Source organism: Mytilus galloprovincialis, chromosome 5 (assembly GCF_965363235.1).
Source record: "Mytilus galloprovincialis chromosome 5, xbMytGall1.hap1.1, whole genome shotgun sequence".
Classification (NCBI taxonomy): domain Eukaryota; kingdom Metazoa; phylum Mollusca; class Bivalvia; order Mytilida; family Mytilidae; genus Mytilus; species Mytilus galloprovincialis.
The window spans coordinates 14545426-14565057 of NC_134842.1; the positions used below are offsets into that span (position 1 = coordinate 14545426).

At 32.1% G+C, this 19632-nt stretch overlaps 1 long non-coding RNA gene across 1 annotated transcript in view; it reads right to left on the reverse strand.

Moving 5' to 3' along the window:
• Positions 1–1944: 1944 nt before the first annotated feature.
• The window catches only part of LOC143075225 (uncharacterized), a 33340-nt gene continuing 15652 nt past the window's right edge, over positions 1945–19632 (reverse strand). Inside the window, exon 2 of the long non-coding RNA XR_012978264.1 lies at positions 1945–2211. This is a non-coding gene — a long non-coding RNA (uncharacterized LOC143075225). The remainder of the gene's footprint in view (positions 2212–19632) is intronic.

The following is a 19632-nucleotide window of genomic DNA, read 5'->3' on the forward strand; positions in this document are numbered from 1 at the left end:
TATTTATCAAGTTTGTTAGATTCCAAGTAAAAGGAAGATGTGGTATGAGTGCCAATGAGATAACTTTTCATCCAAGTCATAATGTGCAAAAAGTAAACAATCATAGTTCAAAGTACGGCCCTCAACTTGGAGCCCGGCCCACATTGAACAGCAAGCAACAAAGGATCCCAAAATTACTAGTGAAAAACCATTCTAAAGAAAACCAACGGCGCAATGCATATAAAAAACTTAAAACGAGAAACACTAATGCACCTAATCAACTAACGACAACCACCAAACAACAGGTTCCCCGGTCTATTTAGTATATGCTGTTTATAATAATTTTGCATTTGCAAATAAAGCATATTGTTAAATAAAGATTATGTATTATGTGCTTTGTAAGGATGTTATTCGGAGACTCTGCGTTTACAGACGAATTTTGTTGGAGTTCGACAATTTTATTATTTTTATGACTTTGATGATCTGTTCTTGTACTTACTTATTCTGATGCTTTCGTTTCTTTCTCATCTACTTTTTCGTAATTCCAAAGGTATTTGTATTACATTTTAAAAATACTTTCAAATTGAGTTAATCAGTCTTAGCCTTTTCGCTTATTAGTACCAATTAATACATATATCACATGAAAACCGAACACAAACCATCAATTCGTCAATTTGCTACAAAGACATTATATTTTACTTTTCAAGAGATGAATTAGAGGAGATGTGGGCTATATTAAACGAGACAGTGTATCAACGGTCATTCTACCATAAAAGAAGAAGCACATGTGTACGTCAAATCTTATCTAGATATGATCAAATGAAATAATTATTAATATCTTTATAAAAATAATAATATATAAAGGTATTACTATATTATAGGTATATAGGTAAGCAATAACCATTATAGAATGATTTTGAGTTTGAATTATCCTTTTTCAATAATACATTATGGTGTAGGCTGCTGACATTTAATACTATGACGGAGAGTTATCTTAAAGGCAATCATACCACATAGTTTTATTGATATATAGATATAGATATAGTTCAGATATTTAAAGTCCCCCAATTGGGTTATATTGTTTACTTTGATTGCTTTATATTTATTAAGTTTAAATTTGCTTATTCCCAGATGTCGGTAATGGTTAAAATAAGTTCGAATCTCGCTTTTGACTTTTGCTAATTTTGTCTGCAGCTAATTAATATTGACCTCTTATTTCATAACTAACTGACTCCATTGTGTTTTTCTGTTTTACACACAGCCGATATCATCTGACCACCAAAAAGCAAAATCACTTTAAAAACAATTTTCAGAGGTATATTATACACATAACAATGTTTCCCGTCGATGAAACAGCAACGGCTTGAACTCTATGACACTAAGCTTTATATGCATCTTGTTGTGTTTATTTATCCTATTAAACAGAAATTTTTAAAAGCGAAATTTAACAAATGAAAATAACCCTTGAAATAATTGGCGTAATTTTGTCTTCACCACAAACGCCCTTATTCGATGTTTAAAAATACCTAATAATGTAGGAGTTAAATGACAGAAACAGAATAGTCATTTACATATAGATAAAACATTGTCTGATGTATTTGCAACCTTATATTATTGGTATATTTTTTAAGCGACAAAATGTTGATTTAATATGACTTTTCCTGGTTTTTTTTTATTTCCTGTTTTTCTCTCAACAGTGTTTTGACACGACTTTGTTCCTTTTCCATAAAAATAAACATAAATATTCAAAATTTATCAGATCGAACCAAAACACTTATAAACAACATCTAAAAAACATACGACAAAAATTACCGATTTGAAAATACGTGTAGTTATACTTAAAGTTTGTGCAAATAACAGCGAATAAAAGAAATCCTGCGCTCAAGACTAAAATATAAATCAGAAGAATTCTATTGATTTAGTGCAATAGCGTCGAAAACAGTCAGAGAAAAAAAAACCATGATCTTTCGTTTTTTTATCATTATTATAATATGAACATCATCATTATATTCATTCTTTTATATGGCGGTAATTTTTTACACTTTGCTTTATATGCATCATGACTAAAGTTGTATACATAAATGTATTTGTGGTAAAGTTCAATATCGAGGTGCTCCAATCACGGAGAAACATTTACGTGACAATGCGTAACACCGGAAAACTCACTTCGATGAGACAGTTCAGCCTAACAAGACGTGCTTCCTGATCTTGGTACATCGAAGACAACAAAGTCTACCTATAAACAGAAAAAAAAGGTTTGTAGCCATGAGTATTAACGCCCGTAACTGAGAGACAACATATTTGTTAATTTTTCATTCTTTCTTTGAGTCCCCTCTTAGTTGCACATATACAACAAGTATTATATATCACAATCAGCAAAGATATTTAATAAAGGTCTTTTTTCCCAAAAAAATTGTAATGGTACGATTCCTGAAAGACTTTTAACCGGTTTTTTTTATGAAACGATAATTATGGTTAATTTACTGTGTAATTGATCAGATATCCAAATATTTTAATTCTAGTCGAATCTAGTAAAAACGAAACCTGCAGTTTGTCTCCTTAATGGCGAGACTAATTTGTTTGATGAGTTTGTTTATGAGACCTCTACATTCCTCCAGTAGTAAATCAGCACATAATGAAAGACTACACAGATACTCGTTAATAATCAAAATGAATGTTAATTTGACCCCGTTATTCCACAAAATTAAACTCAAGTGCATATATATGAGCAAAACAACAACTATCTACTAAAGAACCTTGAAAACAAAATCAACAAATAATATATAGACACATATAGGCGACTTCAACTAAACGTCAAAAGTAACATACCCATTTGCCAACCGCGTGGCGTTTATGTATCTCAATTAATACGTTAAGCTCGTGCCTATTACAAGTAAAACACTTCATGACTAGCGGTGTGGTTCTTACACAAAAACTGCTCCGTCAGAGTTATTAGGAAATCGAATGAAATCGACACAACATAAGTCTTTCTAAGACAATAACAATCAAAACCAAGGAGTAAATAAAGACTCGTAAATCCAAAGGACCTTTACATCAACAGTTATAAATAATTAATAAGAAACAACACGAACTCCACTAAAATACCCTAAATTTACCAGCTTCCTGTTTTCGCAGCCTTAGATCTTTGCATACCAGAATAGATGTCTAATTTGAAATATTACCGATTATGAAGGTCGATGCAAGGTGAATACTATTACGGTGTTGATGCATCATGTTTCTGTCCTTCTGTATTTGGCAACATATTTTAGGAAATTGTGGTCCTCAAGGCTCTTCAACTTCGTACTTTGTTTGGCCTTTTTAACTTTATTAGATTCGAGCGTCACTGGTGAGTATTTTGTAGATGAAACGCACGTATGTCGCAAATACAGAATTTCAATCCTTGTGGAATAATTTTTCATATCACTCAACTGTGCTTAGAAGGGAAATTACCAGTCAGTAAAACCAAAGGAAAATTTTGTTAAATAACGACCAAACTGTTTATGTATAAGGCTCTTAAAAAAAATGTGAATATTATATCAAGTCATGATGGTACTTTTACTGTGACGTGACTTTAGTTGAACCGTTATCGAGATTTGCAAGGTTTTAAGCATAAATAAATAAATAAATAAATGTAAGAACGTTTGGCTAAGTTACAAAGTAACAAGCGTCCTTAAAAATAATTTGCTAGTGCTATATGAAATGCACTCACTATTTAAAACATGTTTGGCGTTTACTATGGTATAGAAAATCTCTAAACACGTTGATGTCAACTAGTCGGAATTTGAATTCTTCGAAATTTACGGCTAAATAACTCATCAAATGTTGGGGTATTTTTTTTTAACACAAAAGTGTTTAATTAAATCACCTAATTTTTTCTTAATTTCCTAAAAGTTTTAGATACAGCGAAGGTAATCTATTTTTGAGGTAGAAAAGCCTTAGTTTAAAAAAAAATCAAAGTTTTGTTAACAGTTAATTCATAATTATGAACATATCAATGATAACTCAAGTCAACACAGAAGTGCTGACTACTGGGCTGGTGATACCCTCGGGAAAATAAATCTCCACCAGCAGTGACATCGACCCAGTGGTTACAAAAAAAATCATAATAGAAAACTGGATCAAAATTTTATATTTATGCCAGACGCGCGTTTCGTCTAAAAAAAAAGACTCATTAGTGATGCTCGAATAAAAAAATGTTTAAAAGACTAAATAGAGTACACAGTTGACGAGCATTGAGGACCAAAAATTCCTAAAAGTTTTGCCAAATACAGCTAAGGTAATCTATTCCTGAGGTAGAAACGGCTTAGTTTTTTTTCGAAAATTCATAGTTTTGTTAACAATTAATTTATAATTATGAACATATCAATGATAACTTAAGTAAACACAGAAGTGCTGACTTATGGGCTGGTGATACCTTCATTGTTATATATATGTATTTGATGTCAGGGCCAATTTTGCTATAAACCAGTATCTGAGTATCTGTTGACAAGGAACTGCTACAAAAGATACAACCATAACAGTAACAATGGTCTTTAAAATAAAAAAAATATTAAATATATGTCTTGGAAATTATAAAAAGTAAAATCACAAAAACAGTGAACTAAGAGGAAAATCAATTCGGAAAGTCCATAATCACATGGCAAAATCAAATAACAAAACGCATCAAAAACGAATGGACAAGAACTGTCATATTCCTGATAAACGATGACTGTTTAAAAGAATGATATCGAATTTAATTAAATGATTAAATAAAAAATGCGTTAGTTGCATATCAAAAGGCAAAATGACTTTAGAATATGCATGACAGCAAAAACGAATAAAAAATGTTTGGATGACTGAATTCATTAACTCCCACTTATCAGAAGTTGTACATTGTTCTTTAATACTTCTAAAATATCTCCTCCAATATTTCCAACAATAGCTAAAATAAATAATAATTGAATGTTTTAATCATAACATAAACGAATGTTACATTAGTGATCAGGTAACGCATTACAGGTATAATATACGTCATATTGCCTTATGATGCAAAATGATATTGTAACTAATAAAAAGTTATTAGACCTCATTTAGTTAATTGAATAAGCACAATTGTATAATATTAGTAGATAATCAGTAAACAGCGAAGGTGTTAAATGATAGGTTATATTAGTATACAAATACAGATATTACTAAATTTTAGATGCCATGACGTACATGTTATCATATATGTCCGTATAATTACGATTTTGGCGCATGACTTTACATAACACGTTTTTAAATCTTCATCATATAAGGTTTCATATTCCTTTTAACGAAGATTATTAATTATCATTTTTCATAACAACAACATTTCTTTAAGCAGTACTGTCAACAGTAGACATGATTTATAAATGTAAAGATGAATGCTGCTGCCAAAGAAAAATTTCTCTTTTCTATATAGGTTCTGGAAAATATTCATGTTGCTTCTGATGATTTTGCTCTTTAATTCTAACTTAGTAGAAGCCACAATGATTTACGTAGCTACACGTCTGATCTCTAGGTTATGTTTTATCCATTTTTCTGTGGATTTAAATAACTTATGATAAGGTTGCAATATTACTTTTGTTTTTATGACGAATAAAAGAGGGACGAAAGATATCAAAGGGACAGTCAAACTCATAAATCGAAAATAAAATGACAACGCCAGGGCTAAAAATGAAAAAGACAAACAGACAAACAATAGTACACATGACACAACATTGAAAACTAAAGAATAAGCAACACGAACCCCACCAAAAACTAGGGGTGATCTCAGGTGATCTCAGGATATGTGATAATTGGGAATAAAAAAGCATCCACACAAAAAAAAAACACAAAAAAAAAACATATCCATATTTTCAAAGTTATTGGTTTTATTGAGAGGAATAAACTACGTTGCCAAATAGCAGAAAAAACAATTAAGATTAAGTTGTTTTTTTATTATCTTTTTTAAACTTCACTTTATTTCCTGTGTTTAGTGGTTTTACCATCTTTGTCATAACATCACTTTTCAAATGAATATTTTGTCGATCGGAATTTTTTCTCTCACTCTGTGTTAATAGTAAATAGGTTTGGGTCATGGTGCATTTCGATATTCATACTGAGTTTTGCATGATTCGAATAGTGATATAATCTATGTTTAGTCACTATGTGTGTTTCTTTTTAAAGTAAGTAGTCTTAAGAATTAAATTTGCGGACTTAATTACAATTTTCAACTATGTTCCACAGTAATCTTGGAATACAGATAAAAACAAAACAGCCAAACGAGTCGGTGAATATCCTGCTGCAATTGTGTGTTCTTTGGTATTAGTGTGTGTGAAAGAGAGGTCAAAGTTAACCAAGGGACATTAAAACTCATTAAAGGAAAATAAACTGACAATTCCAGAGCAAAAACAACAAAAATCACGACGTAAAGACTAACGACAGTTCACAAAAACAGTGAGGTAAAATAACAGATGGGTCAACTAGAACCCTTACCAAACCTCGAGTTGGCCTAAGGTGTTATTGTTTTCAGATAAACTGTTTGTTTGTATTTGTGTGTGGATCTATAATGCTTTATCCAGCTGGTCATTTGTTCACTCAGTTTTGATAGTCCGTATAGAACCACACTATGTATGTTTGTTCACTGTCAATATTGCCTGATTTTGTATAGATGTTGAAAACATTGTGTGGTTCACATTGTTTTGCATCTATTTATGGATAGAAGAAACTTGTTTATTTGGACTTGTGAAATCCTAGAAGCTTTGGTTTATTTAAATGTTACGTGATATTTATCAACTTATTTAGAAATATTGTAAGGGTACTATTATCAGCCTGTATTGGGAACGTCGATACTGCCATAAAATTGTCCGTTTATGGGTTTTAAAAGAAAAAAAAATCAAGGTTTCAATTCCCACTGACTAAGTTAACCTTAAAGACATTTTATCTATTCTACTTGGTTGATTATATGGCGCTTCAACTGTTTTGTTCTTATACTGTCAGTGGCGGATCCAGGGGGGGGGGGGTTCCGGGGGTGCGCACCCCCCTTTATTTTTGCCGATCAATGCATTTGTATCGGGACATATGTTTTGCACCCCCCCCCTTTGCCCTGGGTGCTCTGGGTTAGCACCCCCCTTTCGAAAATTCCTGCATCCGCCCCTGTACTGTTTTGGTTTTCAAGTAATCGGCCTTGGGTGTTCCTGATGAATATTAATCCAGAAAAGCGCTTCGGTCACATGACATTTATAAAGTGTTGTTTTCATTTATTTCTCCAAAATTGGCAACTCCCACGTTGTACATTAAAACAATTTCCTTTATCCAGTTTCGTTTCAAAAATTTTTGTTTTAAGATCATTAATGAACATTAGCTTGAACATATCAATACTGCACTCGTTTGCCTTGATACACGTTGCATTAACTAATCTAACAGCAAATAGAAGTACATATTGTTACCCTATATACCTATAACATATTTATTTGCACTATTTTGACATTTTTATCGCCTTCAAATATGACATTCATTAATAAATGCAACAAAAGATATGCACCCATTGGTATGGTAATTCTAACGTCTTCTCAATTACAGCTAAATGGCCATGGTTGACATTAACATCTTATCATTCAATAAGTCAAAATCTTAACGCTTATAAGGGTGGTTTTATATATTGATTAAATCTTTAAAAGGAGATATCATTTACTGTCATAATGAAGTATAATACTTGTTTGAAGGAGACGATACATTGAAAATAAAGAATATTTGTTTAAAAATTTCCTTTTATGATATTTTACTTTTATCTATAAAATGAGTACTACGTGACAGCTATTTAACAATAGCGATTTTGATTGTCTATGTTTAATTTTGAAAAGTATTGATATACCATTGGTGTAGAACTTCATTCGTTACCTATAATTTAATCAGCTTAGCTAAGGATTATGTTATCAAGAAAATGTCATGAAAAACTTAATATGATTCAATTAAAAACGTAATAATCCTGACACCATGCATATTAACATTCACAAGGAATCAAATTAATAATACATGTAAATGTATGATAAAAAATAAAAGATATAGGCATCAGTAGTTTACCGATGTTCAAATTACTTAAACTATCAAAAAACAAATCAAGGTATAAACAAAACAAAACCGAGAAAAATTCACTCAAAAGGAGCGAAATCGAATGAAACGACAGGGTTAGTGTCTCCTGATATAACAGATTGATCTCAAGACCATACCTTAACACAAAAAGTTAAGTCAATTTACTTTGAATTTCATAACGTGATTAAAACAAAAGATGAGAGGCATCAGATTTGCTCCCATCTTTAAATCTCATCAATTAATTTAGAAAAAAAGCAGAATAACAAACAAGCACGGATGGAAACACGTAAATTTAAAAGGTGCAAGACCAGTTTCGTGAGAATCTTCTAGTTTGCATACATCATCCCCCATACGTAAAAATTGACAATCTCGAGTAGGATAAAATCGGTGAAGAAACAGATTGGATAAAATGCAAAAAGAAATGATATCATTTATGTTGTTTTAATACCGACGTAACATTTAAACTCATAAGTCGAAAATATAACGCCATGGTAAACAAAACAAAACAAAGATCAAGAGACGAATAACAGCAGACACACGACATAGAAAACTTAAGTCACAAAGCTAAAAAACTTGTAGAACTATCGAAATTTCTTAAATTCAAAATTCTTGACACTAACAGTATGTCTATAAATATTGCATATGATGTGATTTAAATCATTGAAAACATGTATAAGTTTATTACATGTTGAGTGAAATGCCATATAGTTGTCAGCCTTTAAAAAAATATATACAATCAACAATACTTTCAATCTTGGTAAAGATTCAATAAAATTTTGAAAATGATCCAGAAAAAATACCATGTGTTCTTGGCATACACTCTACACGGTAATAGTTTCCTTCAAATAGGTTGCGTTTAGTATTAATATTTTATGAATTCAATAAGTTTCTTAAAAGTTAACGCGTCAAAGTTGTTGTGAGACCATTGAGTATTGTTTTTCTCGGTATCAATATTCAATTTCTTATAGTTTAATACATAATTTAACATGTATTGCTATACATATATTAACGATTATGGTCCTACAACATTTCGATACTCGTATTTGTCATATCACAAAGTCACGCTTTGCAGGCTGCTGTTACTTGTAGACTAATGCTTTGCAATTTTACGATTGATAGTCAATATCTGTTGACTCTTTTGTCTTTTCGGTGTTTTTCGTTTTTCGCTATTAATTTTTTAATTTCTTTTTTACTTGTGATCTACTTGTTATTTTTTGCTTCTTTTTAAGTTATGTAACATATTGAGTTTTTACTACGTTTGAAGTATTCTTTGTTACCTATGAGAACTCATAGATTGGCACTTTGTGGTTGGTTCTTTGTTTTGTCTGAGAGTCAATTCTATTTCAAATGGTTTCTACAGTCCTTATGTTTAGATTTTTGGACTGCTGTTCCAGGTTTTAGAATATTTGACCGCTAACAAACATTCTTAGTTTGCCCCTTTTAATGTACCAGTCCCAGGCCAGGGGCTGACATCAAGCGTTTCTTTTTTTTCTGTGGTCTATGATAGCTCACTACACAGTATAGCTTTTGCTCATAGCGGAAGGTCGTAATGTAACTTGTAATCAATGGTTCCTATAAAAAGTAAATACTATTCAGATCATAAAGGTTTTGTTACCCTTGTGCATTCCTCGAATCGAAACAATTTTGTTTCAATAATTTGTATCATCGTTCTTGAATTTTGATCTTTGACAGTTTTCGATTGGAGCAAAACTTGTATGTATTATGTATTCTAAACTTGCACCAGGTGTGTCAAATAGCGGTAAACTTTTGGTCTAAAGTCTTGATAAAGTTTTATCCACCGTCAAATATTATAATAAATATCAAATGTTTTATATTTGCTTGACTTAATAAATCTTGCAACCTCACAGCTGAAACAAAATTAACACAACTCGACCATGTAAGACGCTAATGGAAAGTCAAAGTTGATAAAAACATGATTGACTGTTCACTTCTCATAGAAGCATAAATGCAAGCAAGCCACTACATCCTTTACAAAAAACTACTGACACCAAAAATAACAGTAATCACAACAGGCTTAAATAAATGACTTATGAAAAGTGCTAATAACTTGATTGTGTCATCAAAGCGTTAAGGAACTTGAAACTCTAGATATTAATCTGTGTTTACAAAAAGGTAAAAATGAGCGACAGTATCTTTGCTAAATGATACAAAGGAGCGAGTTTGCTTTGTTGATGCATACAGCTGCTGAGATCGCTTTTGAGACTTTTGATATTGAAATAAGAAAGATCTGTTAAAACCTATATTATAACCTAGATAGTGAACTTCTTGTAAATTGCACTTTCACATCATTAAGTCAGTGCATCTAAACATTAGCCTTATTTTACATCTTATGATAAGGGATTACACCAATTAGTAATTTCCCGGATATTTAAAGATATTTGGCAACAAAAACCAGTAGCATGAAACAGTTACGCGATAATTTGAAGAAAAATATCAATTCAGAAATTCCGGCATTGTGCTTATTATTTAGTCGCAATCTAATTTGATTGACACATACAAATATATTTGCCATTGATTTAAATCAATCATCGAAATTGACGAGATTCGTACATTAACAGACGAGAGGTACAATTTAGTCAGGTATCAATACCTTCATCTGATTTCATGGAGTAAAAAGAGTTCTTTCTGATCTGTTATCAACTATTGTTTGTTTGTTTTGTATTATTTTCTAACATTGAACAAAATATGTATTTTTAGATTTTCTGATCGACGTTTGCCACTTTTGAAATGTGAAATATATTGACTATGCAACTGTCATATAATTGAGAGGGTTGACCAGCTTTAAAACCAGGTTTAATACACATTTTCTACATTTAAGGAAATGCAGGTACCAAGTCAGAAATGTAACAGTTGTTTTCCATCCGTTTGATGTGTTTAAGCTTTTGATTTTGCCATTTGAAATTTCCTTGTAGTTCGGTATTTTGGTTATTTCACTATTTTTTTTTAAAATTATGTGTACTTTAACACTAACAAAGAATTGAGCTCATTGAACGATAAATAAAATACAAAAAAACTCCAAATAAACTAAATAGTAACAGAAAATTTTTACTACTTTCCATCAAAGAATTCCCATAATACATTTTCCCGAATATATGAGCCTATATTAAAGTATTCATAAAAAAGGGGAAAATTAAGAATATCTAAATTTTGAACATAATGATGTAAACACTACAACTTGTTTTTCACAATGTGCTTTAACCTGAGACTAAACACTGTTTCTACTCATACGTCGTTTCAAAAGCAGGGTTTTAAAAATTCATCAACGATGCATGAATTATGATTAGAACACCCGAAGCCTAGGTCATCTTCAAAAGACTTATCAGTGACACTCGAATCAAAAGCTTTTGCAAATGTAAATCTTAAAACGAAGACTGTTTATTTCCTATTAAATATATATAATTACCTATATTAATTTTGTGCCACCTTCTAAGTTTTCGTGTCATAGTCGTATTATAGTTGATATGATCTTTTAACAGTTTATTCAATACATTAAAGTGAAAATATTTACAAAAAGGATATCTTAATCCTTTAAACGGGGTGGTGCACGATGCATTCGTTTTGTCTAACGTTTCAAATGTGTCTTCATTGAAGGTTACAAAATGTCAATATGGTGCAGATTTATAGTGTACTGGTACATCCACCTGTTTGATATGTGTTTGAACCTTTACAACGTATTGGAAATAAAAGGCATGTTGCTACCACTCTACTAGTCAAATCTGAGGTAATGGGTTTTTATAAGATTTACTGTACTATTTTTATTGCGTTTATTACAAAATAGTGACGAAAAATGTTTACTATATTTCTGCAACAAATTCTACAGAACATTTTCCCGAATATATGAGCCTATATTAAAGTCATTATAAAAAAGGGACTAGTTAAATAAAAACGATATCTAAAACAAGAGCATAAAATAGTAAGAACTACAACTTTCACAATGTGTTTTAACTTGAGACCAATCACTGTCTCTTCTCGTTCGTCGTTTAAAAAGCAGGTTTTCAAAAAATCATCAATGATACATGACTTATGACAAGTACACCCGAAGACTAGGTCTTTTTCAAAAGACTTATGACAAGTACACCCGAAGACTAGGTCTTTTTCAAAAGACTTATGACAAGTACACCCGAAGACTAGGTCTTTTTCAAAAGACTTATGACAAGTACACCCGAAGACTATGTCTTTTTCAAAAGACTTATGACAAGTACACCCGAAGACTAGGTCTTTTTCAAAAGACTTATGACAAGTACACCCGAAGACTAGGTCTTTTTCAAAAGACTTATGACAAGTACACCCGAAGACTAGGTCTTTTCCAAAAGACTTATGACAAGTACACCCGAAGACTAAGTCTTTTTCACAAGACTTATGACAAGTACACCCGAAGACTAGGTCTTTTTCACATGACTTATGACAAGTATACCCGAAGACTAGGTATTTTTCAAAAGACTTATGACAAGTACACCCGAAGACTAAGTCTTTTTCACAAGACTTATGACAAGTACACCCGAAGACTAGGTATTTTTCAAAAGACTTATGACAAGTACACCCGAAGACTAGGTCTTTTTCACAAGACTTATGACAAGTACACCCGAAGACTAGGTCTTTTTCACATGACTTATGACAAGTATACCCGAAGACTAGGTCTTTTTCAAAAGACTTATGACAAGTACACCCGAAGACTAGGTCTTTTTCAAAAGACTTATGACAAGTACACCCGAAGACTAAGTCTTTTTCACAAGACTTATGACAAGTACACCCGAAGACTAGGTCTTTTTCAAAAGACTTATGACAAGTACACCCGAAGACTAGGTCTTTTTCAAAAGACTTATGACAAGTACACCCGAAGACTAGGTCTTTTTCAAAAGACTTATGACAAGTACACCCGAAGACTAGGTCTTTTTCAAAAGACTTATGACAAGTACACCCGAAGACTAGGTCTTTTTCAAAAGACTTATGACAAGTACACCCGAAGACTAGGTCTTTTTCAAAAGACTTATGACAAGTACACCCGAAGACTAGGTCTTTTTCAAAAGACTTATGACAAGTACACCCGAAGACTAGGTCTTTTTCAAAAGACTTATGACAAGTACACCCGAAGACTAGGTCTTTTTCAAAAGACTTATGACAAGTACACCCGAAGACTAGGTCTTTTTCAAAAGACTTATGACAAGTACACCCGAAGACTAGGTCTTTTTCAAAAGACTTATGACAAGTACACCCGAAGACTAGGTCTTTTTCAAAAGACTTATGACAAGTACACCCGAAGACTAAGTCTTTTTCACAAGACTTATGACAAGTACACCCGAAGACTAGGTCTTTTTCACATGACTTATGACAAGTATACCCGAAGACTAGGTATTTTTCAAAAGACTTATGACAAGTACACCCGAAGACTAAGTCTTTTTCACAAGACTTATGACAAGTACACCAGAAGACTAGGTCTTTTTCAAAAGACTTATGACAAGTACACCCGAAGACTAGGTCTTTTTCAAAAGACTTATGACAAGTACACCAGAAGACTAGGTCTTTTTCAAAAGACTTATGACAAGTACACCCGAAGACTAGGTCTTTGTCAAAAGACTTATGACAAGTACACCCGAAGACTAGGTCTTTTTCAAAAGACTTATGACAAGTACCCCAGAAGACTAGGTCTTTTTCAAAAGACTTATGACAAGTACACCCGAAGACTAGGTCTTTTTCAAAAGACTTATGACAAGTACACCCGAAGACTAGGTCTTTGTCAAAAGACTTATGACAAGTACACCCGAAGACTAGGTCTTTGTCAAAAGACTTATGACAAGTACCCCAGAAGACTAGGTCTTTTTCAAAAGACTTATGACAAGTACCCCAGAAGACTAGGTCTTTTTCAAAAGACTTATGACAAGTACACCCGAAGACTAGGTCTTTTTCAAAAGACTTATGACAAGTACACCCGAAGACTAGGTCTTTTTCAAAAGACTTATGACAAGTACCCCAGAAGACTAGGTCTTTTTCAAAAGACTTATGACAAGTATCCCAGAAGACTAGGTCTTTGTCAAAAGACTAATCAGTGGCACGCAAACCAAATCCTTTTGCAGATATAAATCTTTAAACGAAAAAACATATTTTCATTTAAATATATATAATTTCATATTTCAAATTTTGTGTCACCTTCTCAGATGTCGTGTCATAGTCGTATTATGGTTGATATGATCTTTTTAATAAGTTATTCAATACATTAAAGTGAAATCATTTACAAAAAGTATATCATAATCCTTTAAACGGGGTGTTGCATGGTGCACTGGTTTTGTCTAACGTTTCAAATGTATCGTAATTGAAGGGTAAGCATAATGTCAATATGGTGCAAATTGATTATGTACTGGTACATCCACCTGTTTGGTATATGTTCTAACCTTAACAATTTATTGGAAATTAAAGGCATGTAAATACCTCTCTACTAGTCAAATCTGGGGTAAGAGGTTTTCATACGATTCACAGTACAATTTTTATTGCGTTTGATAGAGAGGTGTTTTGTTATCAATCTGTGTCAGATATACTATAAAATGAAAATAACACTTGATAAATTTGGTGCGTTCAAAGCTATTCTGGATTAACTTCAAATGCAAACGCTATAAAATTAAGAAAATAGTAATAGCCAGGGATGTACATGTATGCCAAAACAACTTTAAAAGAATATCAAACACAGTACAAGGTCACCTTTGCATCATAAAGGAGTTGAAAACCGTAATCATTATTACACAATGTCATTTTTTTCTAAAAAAAAATAAATAAGGAAAAACAGAGGGAAAGAAGGAATACATAGGTAATACTAATACTAAAACTGCCAAATTATAAACTTATTTGTTAGATAAGACAACATATGTTTAAATGGAATTGAGAAAAATGATATTCGTGTCAACATGCAATCAAATGATATAATAATATCCAGCCGGGAAGCCAGTGACGCAGGAGAGTTCCTCTAGACGTTTTTGATCACGTGATTTAGACGTAAACAAAATGACGTTTTTGATCTGCAAAATCGGGAATGAATTTTCCGTTTTTGCTCTTTATGTGTCGATTCTATGTTGGTATTCAAGCATCATAATGTTTACTTGGAACATTGTTTATCTCCGTTTCAAGCGATTCCGCTCAGAATTCACAATGTGACGTAAAAATGATGTCCTGACAAAAGTTGAATCAGTATTTTCCGGCGTTGACACCCTAGTAAATAGTAATTTATTCCCTTAAATGGTGATATGCTGGTCGTATTTCATTTATATTTCAAGGTAGTAACGTGTTATCGTCGTATTACCGACTGTTGCCGCTAGCGAGATATTTGTTTTGTTTTCGATACAGCGCCACCTATAAGAAAATTCCCGATTATCTCCACTTAGCCCGCGAATTATGACATCCAATGATCTGATTGATCGATTCGATCCGTGGCTTCCCGGCTGATCAGTCTCATATAATAACCAATCGTGCGCATGATTTTTCCGAATATTAACTTAAAGAGCACGTCAGAAAAGTATTAGTTTATTTGTGATATAATAGATTACAAACAAACGTTTATATACCTCTAACCCAGAAGCCATCGCTTTGCGATTCAAATCAAACATTCGAATAAGACATTTCAATTATGAAATATGTATCTGTTTCAAAACAAAAATTCAACTGCACCAGTTTGAGCAGACTTCAAACACAAACCAAGAATTACAAATTATTCACTGAGATTTCAAAAACTACGCTAGTGGCTATATATTAAAAACTACGCTAGTAGCTATATATTAAAAACTACGCAAGTAGCTATATATTAAAAACTACGCTAGTACCGTAGGCTATATACTAAAAACTTCGCTAGTACTGTAGGCTATATATTAAAAACTACGCTAGTACCGTAGGCTAAATATTAAAAACTACGCTAGTACCGTATGCTATATATTAAAAACTACGCTAGTACCGTAGGTTAAATATTAAAGAACCTTAAATAAAACACAATGAACACTAGAAATGACACACCGAGATAAAAATGGAAATCTCACTATCAGGAAAATTGCAAACTGGAATTTAAGTTAAAAAATCTCAAAAACGTTTAGATATTTACCTGCTGTTTACAATGATCATCAATGAGTACTTTTGGGTGGGAACCTCAGGCTAAGAATTATGAGTGATAATGGTTACTCTGAGACCATGTGTACTTAGAATTCACCCACACTTCTAGGTCATTTACAGTTCGTAGCTAATCACGCTTTCCGACACTTTTATGCATTGGTAATGCAAACATGGAGTAATAATGAATAATACGAGAACTGCTGATTTAATAGGAGAAATAAGCGCGAGAAAAGAGACCTTGTGAAAAGAGAAGGCGGGAAAGGCTTCACGTTATACCTAGATATATAATTGTATATTCACATGAAAATACATTTGATGAAATAATCGCCTTTTCTCTGGGATTATACTTTCATCGACGATTGCACAATTGAAATTCAGGCCTACAAGATGCAACGTTTTCAAAATTAAAAGAAATCACATTGGAAAAAACTTATGAATATTGAATACGCTTGTGTGCATGTATAAGGTTATCAATGGCAATCGATCTTCTAAAGCTAAAATCATTGCAAAACCTCACTATTGTCCTGTTGTTACACTACGACCAAAATTCCATCCGATACTTAACATTTATTTGATACCTAATGTTTCTACACTTTTCTGCAATTATCAACGATGCTTTACTTTACCTATTCAGGATAGGTACAAAAGCGAAAATTTAAATTCGGATTTTGAACTGGCATTCTGTATCTATTTTTTTAACTTCTGCCTGTAAATTTCAATTTTCATAATGTTTAAGAAATTTTAAATTTCATTAATTTTGATTTTTCATTTGTTTTTGTTTTTTGAAATATCAGTTGATAGTGGAAAGAAAACATGTTTATTATAAACAAACCACAATGATTAATACAAAGTGGAGAAGGTGATGGTCACTTTGACAGGAATTATATATTAAGTTCATCCTCAAATAAGCGGACGAAGTTCATCATATAATAAATACTTCCAGTGAATTATATAAACAACAGACATACAGGTTATACTAATAGACCACATATTTGAAAATTTTTGCAACATGTTTATTCAAGTTCAAAATATCTGCGGATGGACTAGTATAAAGTGCGATAAACAACAATTTACAGGCATGCTGGTCGTGAGAAATATAAAATTTTGATTTTTAAACGATACAATGTATTACATTTAGATAGTAGTAAATAGTATTTAAAACAAAACCACAATGATATTGCGAACTTTTTATTTTATGACTAAAGTGCATTATTTGTTTAATGGTTCCAACTGACCACTAAATAAATTGTAATCATTTTGTTATTTTTGATTATACGATACTAAAGTAGTAAATAGTTCACATATGATTTATCGTGGTTAACTTTCATTGGATAGTAACTTTGGTACTAAAGTAGTTGTAAATGCTTCAGTGGTTGACGTTTGTTGCTGTGTAACATACTGTATTTTTTCCCCTTATTTTGTACATAAGTTATGCAGTTATTTTTCTCGTTTGTATTGTTTTACATTTGTCATTTCGGGGCCTTTTATAGCTAACTATGTGGTATAGCCTTGATCCGTTGTGGAAGACCATACGGTGACGCTATAGTTGTTTCTTTCGTTGTTTGTTTTGGTCTCAAGGAGAGGTGTCTCATTACCACATCTTCTTTTTTTAATGATATGATACTTAAAAAAAAGTAGCATTATGTTCAATTTCCTCTTATAGTTGATGTGTTTCCCATTGTTTAAGTTTGTAACCCGGATTTATCTTTTTTCAATCGATTTATGAATTTCGAACAGACGTATACTACTGTTGCCTGTATTCGTTTACTTCGCAATATCCAGGATATCAATTAAGTTGAAATCTAATTAAACAATAGGTCGAATTTGCACTTTGCGCGAACCGGCAAAAAAGTAATGTTCCTATATTACCAACCTTGCATCTCCTACAACTTGATTCTTAAGGCTAGTGGTCACTATCAAAATCAAAAAAGTTTTCTTGTCAAAGGTTTTTGATGGATGTTTTGAAAGTGACAACCGTAAAAAAAACTTTTATCAAAACATTTTGACGGACTTAGATAGATTAAAACTGCATCCTATAGTTTTTAAAATTTAGATGGACTTTGACAGGAATTATCCAATCACAGTGTAGTTTTTTACGCAGTTGGCAACCTTTGAGTGGACAAAGTTTTTCTGGTTTAAATTTTCTGTGCCCATGATAAAAAAAAAACCGTTTGACAGTGACAGCTGTCAGCTGATGACTTGGACCTAGATGGAATGTTCAAGATGAGTAACATGGTGGATATCAAGCTTACCGCAGATCATGAAGAACAGTATTCATAGCAATACAAATTATTTGAAACAAACAGGGTAATGGTCAAGTGTGTCATCAGAAAATATTTAGTTCCTCTACATATGCCACGTGACCTTTGAACGAACAATATACTTGTCACGTACAAGGGTATGTTATATAGAAGTACATAAAAGTATATATAAGTATTTTCAATGACAATTGACTCATTTTTGATATCTGGAACACTTGACAATAGGCAAATGTATTTCCGTTATTGAAATTTCATCCTTTAAAGGATTAGAGCCAGTAATCTTCAAAATCTTCTTCAAAATAAACAGACATTTGACGGTGAAGTTCAACTCTTTGATTAAATATAATGTGTATGTATCGCTAAAATGGTTTTTTAAAGTATAATAACAAATATTACATACCTGCTTTATTCCGTATAAATATATTGTCCTGAAATAGTAATAGATTTTACATAAGTGCATTTTCTCAAAATTAGTCACTTTAATCGAATCTTCTTCATTTCATGTATGGCACCACGTCTCGCCAAATGATATATTGGTTGAAAGTAAAAATGTATATGGTGAATATTTAAGATAAGAAGATGTGTTGGAGATGGGAGCCGCCACTGTTTATAAAAAAAACTATCATGAAAATAGCCAAATTCAAGCAATAAAAAAAGGAAACTCCGTTCGTTTAATGTGTTTGAGCTTTTGATTTTGTCATTTGATTATGGACTTTCCTTTTTAAATTTTCCTCGGAGTTCAGTATTTTTGTGATTTTAATTTTCACCGACATATATGATATATGACGTTTAAACACACCACTAATGATGCGTTAGTATATTAGCTGAAAGTTTTCAAACAATTTGACATTTTAACATAATTATGCTTCATCAAATTTTCAATGCATTATCTCAGTTTAAAATATTTGGATGTTTAGGGCAAACACTAAGAGTTAGTGAGCCAATTCCTTTACTTTTGAAGACAAGGGACTATAGATTGACAAAAGTCCATTTGATGGTCGTTAAAAAAGCCAAAAATCTAGATGACTAATACGAACGAAACAAAGGCATTAACGAACAATACATGCGGACAATCAATGAACGACTAAAACTGCATAACAAGCAAGGCTGAGGGTTTTGCAAACCCATTGAAAAACCTAATCGGCTTTTAATGTTGTTCAGCTCGAAGTCAAAACGAGTCCTTAAACATAAAACGGACACTCCTACCCCCTTGACT